Consider the following 5,181-nt stretch of genomic DNA (forward strand, 5'->3'; position numbering starts at 1 on the left):
TGAGAATGGCAGCATTTTTAATTTCAGGGCTTTCCAGGAGCAGGGTGGCTGCCAGATTGAGTGCAGCTATCTCAGCTGTTTGTGACGAGGAAGGGAAGTGTAGCCTGCATAATTTAGAGGTGTCCAAGTCGGGAATCACACATGCAGCAGCTGCGGATTTTTCTTGCTGACGGACTGACCCATCAGTAAAGATGAGGGTTCGGTGACGAAAATCCGTGTGAATTTTGGATGCGGCCTCTTGCTGAAGTTCGCATACGGGCGTGTTTCGTTTGCTCTTCACCCCTGGGAGACCCTGATAGATGCGGGGCGGGCAGATTTCATGTGGGGGTTGTGAAGCAGCAAGGGGCGGTGGAGGGGGGCCCAGTATCTCACGGAAGAGGCACATGACACGACCGATGCGTGTGTTAGGTTCGGCTGAAATTCTGCGAAGAAGTTCAAAGCCATCTTGTGCTCGGTGAAGCCGCTCGATGTGGTTGAGGGCAGTTTTGAGTGCTCTTAGTGAGAGGGGGATGGTGCGGGTTTCTGCATAGGTCGCTGCCACCTGAGATCCGTTGGGGAGACCATATATGTGTCGTATGGCGTTCCTATGGCATGTGTCCAGCCTTTTCCATTGGAGTGGGCTGAGGCTGAGCAGGGGAAGGGCATACAATGCTCTGGCTGAGGCGATCGCTTCATGGATTCTTGCACAGAGCGGGGGAGAGGCTCCTTCACCTTTGGCAAGGAGACGAAGCGCTAGTTTACCTATGCGCTTGGTGTCTGCGCACACTTTATCCACCGCAGGGCGCCAGGTGATGCGGGCATCAATTTTGAGGCCGAGGTAAACAACCGTTGTGCGCCAAGGCAGGGGGGTTCCGTCCAGGCGAAGAGGGCGTGTTTTGTTGCGGGCTGCAGCACCACGGGGATGGTAGAGCAAGGCTTCAGTTTTTTCGGCCGACACTGCGAGTCCGACACTGCGAATAAACGCGGTGACAGCATCGAGCGCACGCTGAAGGTCGCGAAGCGATGAGGCGTTGCTGCGGGTTGTTGATGAGGTGAACAGGGCAACATCGTCCGCATATACACACACACGCACAAACTCGCGCACAGCACGGGGGAGACACAAGGGTAGTTGGGCCAGCACGATGTTGAATAGGAAAGGGCTCAGCACACTTCCCTGAGGGACACCGCATGGCACTGGACTGGGGGCACTACAGGTGTTGCCCACCTTCACGGAGAGTGTTCGCTCGCTGAGGAACGCACTGACGAAGTTCAGGAGGCGGCCGGTGGCACCAATGTTTTTTAGCGCGTCGATCACTGCCCAGTGAGGAAGACAATCGAAGGCGCTTCTGATGTCGAGCAGGATGAGGTATCCCACTTGGCTGGTGTTGCGGGCGTTTTCAATGGTGCTGACAACATCCGCAATGCAGTCAGCAGTTGCTCGTAAGCGGCGAAAACCACTCTGCTGAGGCGCCAAGCACCCGCTTTCCGTAGCAAGCCACTCCAGTCTGCGAACTCTCTCAACTCTCGCGAATACTCTGAACCGCGCCGTAAGGGAAGGGAGGAAGGTGGGAGTGAAAGTGGAATGAGAGAAAGGGGAGCCGTTGTGGAGGGCTACGGAGTAATTTCGACCACCTGAGGATCTTTAACGTGCGCTGACATCGCACAGCACACGGACGCCACTTCGTTTCGCCTCCATCGAAAAACGCAGCCGCCGTGGTCGGACCCGGGAACTCCGGCACAGTAGTCGGGCGCGTCTTACCACTGCATCACTCACTCACGGCGGGGGCCGTCTACGCCACGTGGTTTATTAGATTTGTTTAAACTGATAGGAATTGCTTTGAGATTATATTCGGAGCGAAGCGGCGAAATACACGCAGATTTGCATGTGCTTTTTGTTAAATTGCCGAAATTAGGGTACTGTTTAGTATAGTACGAGAGACGCAGAATGCTCTAATTTCATTCGAAATAGTAATTGTCGTCTAAGCCAAGTGGTTTATAAGGAAAAACAAAAAACAAGTAAGCATGTATGCGTGCCACCTCCACAAGCTGCGTTGCCTGCTCGATTTCTGACGCTGCTTTCCCCACGTAGTCTTTGTACACTGTCTCCGAGTATGAAAGGGAACTATCAGTTTGCTCAAAAAGACGGTTCGTTTTATTTTCTCAAGTAAAGGCGAAAATTACTTTTGGACGTTACATTTATAATCAATAAAACACACAAAAAAGTATACTTGACACATAAACGACAGAGGAACGGGTAACTTAATGAATGGCATAACTTTGTTCCTTTTCATATTGAACAACCCTACGCAGACCGTGAAGGTTAACTTTTTCATATTTGCGCTATGTAAAGCAAGGCGAGGGTCGTGGATGAGCAAACAGGTCAGTGCGTTGAAAAGAAACAGGTAGAAAGGTGGTGAAATGAATTGAAAAAAAAAAAAAAAAACGCGGCAGGTATAGAAAGCACGTTAAATCCTAGGACACTTAATGTATGTTAGCACGAAGAGGGAAATGGAGGTAGGGCGTGGTTAGCGGAATATCGGGAAGGAATACGGGACCTCTACAAAGAACGTGCGCAAAAAAAGACAAGGAAAAAAGTTCGAAAGAAAAAGCCCGGAAAAGAGTAAAAAAAAAAAAAAAACTGCTGAGAGGGCGAGGATTGTAGCCGTGACGCAGGTTCTACGTTACCCTTGTCAAGTGATCTTCCCCTGTTGTGCAATACCCGAGTCCCGTGGCACACTCTGCTACGGTCGCTACTACAATGCGATCGGAGTCCGTGACGCCACTTGCGAGACTCACGGGGATGGTTTCTTGCCGGAAACGCGCGAATCGCTGGGACTTTCTCCGGTACGAACTGCTTGGGGGCACGAACTCTGCACGCTCAATCGCTCAATACGCTGCAGTGCATTGCCGCAGTAGAGGAATGCGAGAAGTTGGAAGGCGTGTGAGGTGGCGCCACCGCCCGTTAAACATGTCTATTAGCAACACTGAGACATACGCCAGCGTGTTGCGCGACTTTGTAGCCTATTTTGTGCACATATAATGATCAGTAGGCTTCTACAAAATAGTTTTGAATTAACAGCTTGAGAGTTCGCAAGAAAACATTTGTTATTCTCCGGGTGGACAAGCAACACGGAGCAGGGAGAGGCACGTTCTTTTATTTCCCAACGGTCGTAACTTGAGCAGAAGGCGGTGTCTCTGTAGGTTGCCTCCGCGGCAGAGACGTCGTCCAAGCATACTTACCTGGTGCCGAGGCTACCGTGTTCAGCAAGGCGGTGCCTCCATGGAGAGGAGCGGGCATTGCACTACGCTCGTGCTGACCCCTGCCACTACCCCAAACTGGGGCAGATGGGGCATGCAATTTTTGGTAGTGGGGGACTGCGTTCGCGCTTTCCCCCTCGCTATACCATCAAAAGTCAGATTATATAACTCATCGGCGGCTGTTTTGGTGCTGCTCCGTTGCAGGCACTTCGGTAATGCGAGGTCGTTCGCTTTAGGAGAGTTTAGTTACGTAATAATTCAGATCATAAATAGATAAACCTCGTGGGATGCACAGGTTTGCTTAGTAAGAAATGACCTTCAGCAGTCTATTTCAGATATTAAGTATCAGGGGAATCCCTCCTCTCCTCTATCATTTGCCTCTTATCGGCGTTAATTAGTCGCACTTTATCCGCCTAGAGCAAGTTTGTAGGTACACCATCGCTACTGTCCCTGGAAGAAAAAGACGCAGTATCTGTCACACTTGCTCTGTGTGACAGATAATAATAATGAGATTCTTGTTGAGGGGGGAGGAGAAGGGGGAGATTACACGGCCCTATAACTGTCTCCTGTACTTGCAGGGATACACCGCAACGGGGCCGAGTAGAGGGGAAGGGGGAATGAAAGAGGGGAGAGGAAGGGGGAGCGAAAGCGTTGTCGTTGGTAGTCAATGTCGATGACCCCTGGAGAAAAATGCCAAACATGGAAGGGCAAACACTCGTACAACAAGGATTGGTGGATTTTGAAGCGGGGACGTGCCGCGCAAAGGAGAAAGCCTTCATGACATATGTAGAGATAATTATGAGGTTTAAAGAAAGGGGAAAAAAAAAAGAAAATCTGAGAGGGAGATTTGGAATGTCATGGATGCTTATGCGAGCAGTTGGATGCGCGCGGTGGGAGGAGTGGGGCCTTGCAGAAGGGGCAAAGAGCCTTGTGGGATAATATAGGAGGAGATTAGATAATAATAATAAAAAAATAATAATAATAATAATAAAAAAAGTAGTCTGAGGGCATATTTGAAATGCGACAGATAGGCTGGGAAGGAAGGGCCTTTGCAGAGGTTGCATGGGACCTTATGGGATATATAAAGGAAGAATTGATGATAATAAACACCACACAAAAAAAAAAAGAAGTGGAGGGAGAAAAAAAAAAAAGTCTGAGGGGATTATTTGAAATGCAGGAGATAGGGCCTTTGCAGAAGGTGGATGGGACCTTATGGAATATGTAACGGAGGAATTTATGATACTAAACAGACAAAAGAAAAAAAAAAGAAGAGAGGAAAAAAAAAAAGTAGTCTGAGGGCATATTTGAAATGCCACAGATAGGCTGGGAAGGAAGGGCCTTTGCAGAGGGTGGATGGGACCTTATGGGATATATAAAGGAAGAATTGATGATAATAAACACCACAAAAAAAAATAATAAGTGGAGGGAGAAAAAAAAAAGTAGTCTGAGGGGATTATTTGAGATGGAGGAGATAGGGCCTTTGCAGAAGGTGCATGGGACCTTATGGAATATGTAACGGAGAAATTGATTATGATAAACACACACACAGAAAAAAAAAAGATTCTGTGGGCATTACATAAATTGGTACAGATAAAAGTTAGACGATTTGCGGGCAGTTGGTTGCGCGCAGGAGTGAGAGAAGGTCCTTGTGCAAAAGGGCCTTATAGGACTTAAAGAAAAAAGAAAAAAAACACAAACAGAATAATGATAATAAAAAAAAATGGATCTGGTGCTATGCGGGGAATAGCGCGGGAGTGGCACACTGAATTGGTGAGAGTTGCTGGCAATAATTTGCGCACTAGGGGAAGATGGAAAGTGTTCACAGTTTTGCACTTAGTCCACTGTCCCGTAGGAATAACAGGAGCACTTTTAGGGCACTTTGCACTTTGTGGGGAGGGCCAGACGGGTGAAGGATCTCACATGTGTTAGCACAGGGAAGTCCAA

The 5,181-nt window shown here is 48.6% G+C and overlaps 1 non-coding gene across 1 annotated transcript; it reads left to right on the top strand.

Moving 5' to 3' along the window:
• Nucleotides 1–3,211: 3,211 nt before the first annotated feature.
• LOC146184326 (U1 spliceosomal RNA) lies at nt 3,212–3,375 on the top strand. The gene has a single exon (XR_014708980.1). It is a non-coding gene; the product is annotated as a U1 spliceosomal RNA (small nuclear RNA).
• Nucleotides 3,376–5,181: the final 1,806 nt, after the last annotated feature.

Source organism: Amblyomma maculatum, chromosome 7, assembly GCF_055883805.1.
Source record: "Amblyomma maculatum isolate TAMU_Amacu chromosome 7, ASM5588380v1, whole genome shotgun sequence".
Lineage (NCBI taxonomy): Eukaryota > Metazoa > Arthropoda > Arachnida > Ixodida > Ixodidae > Amblyomma > Amblyomma maculatum.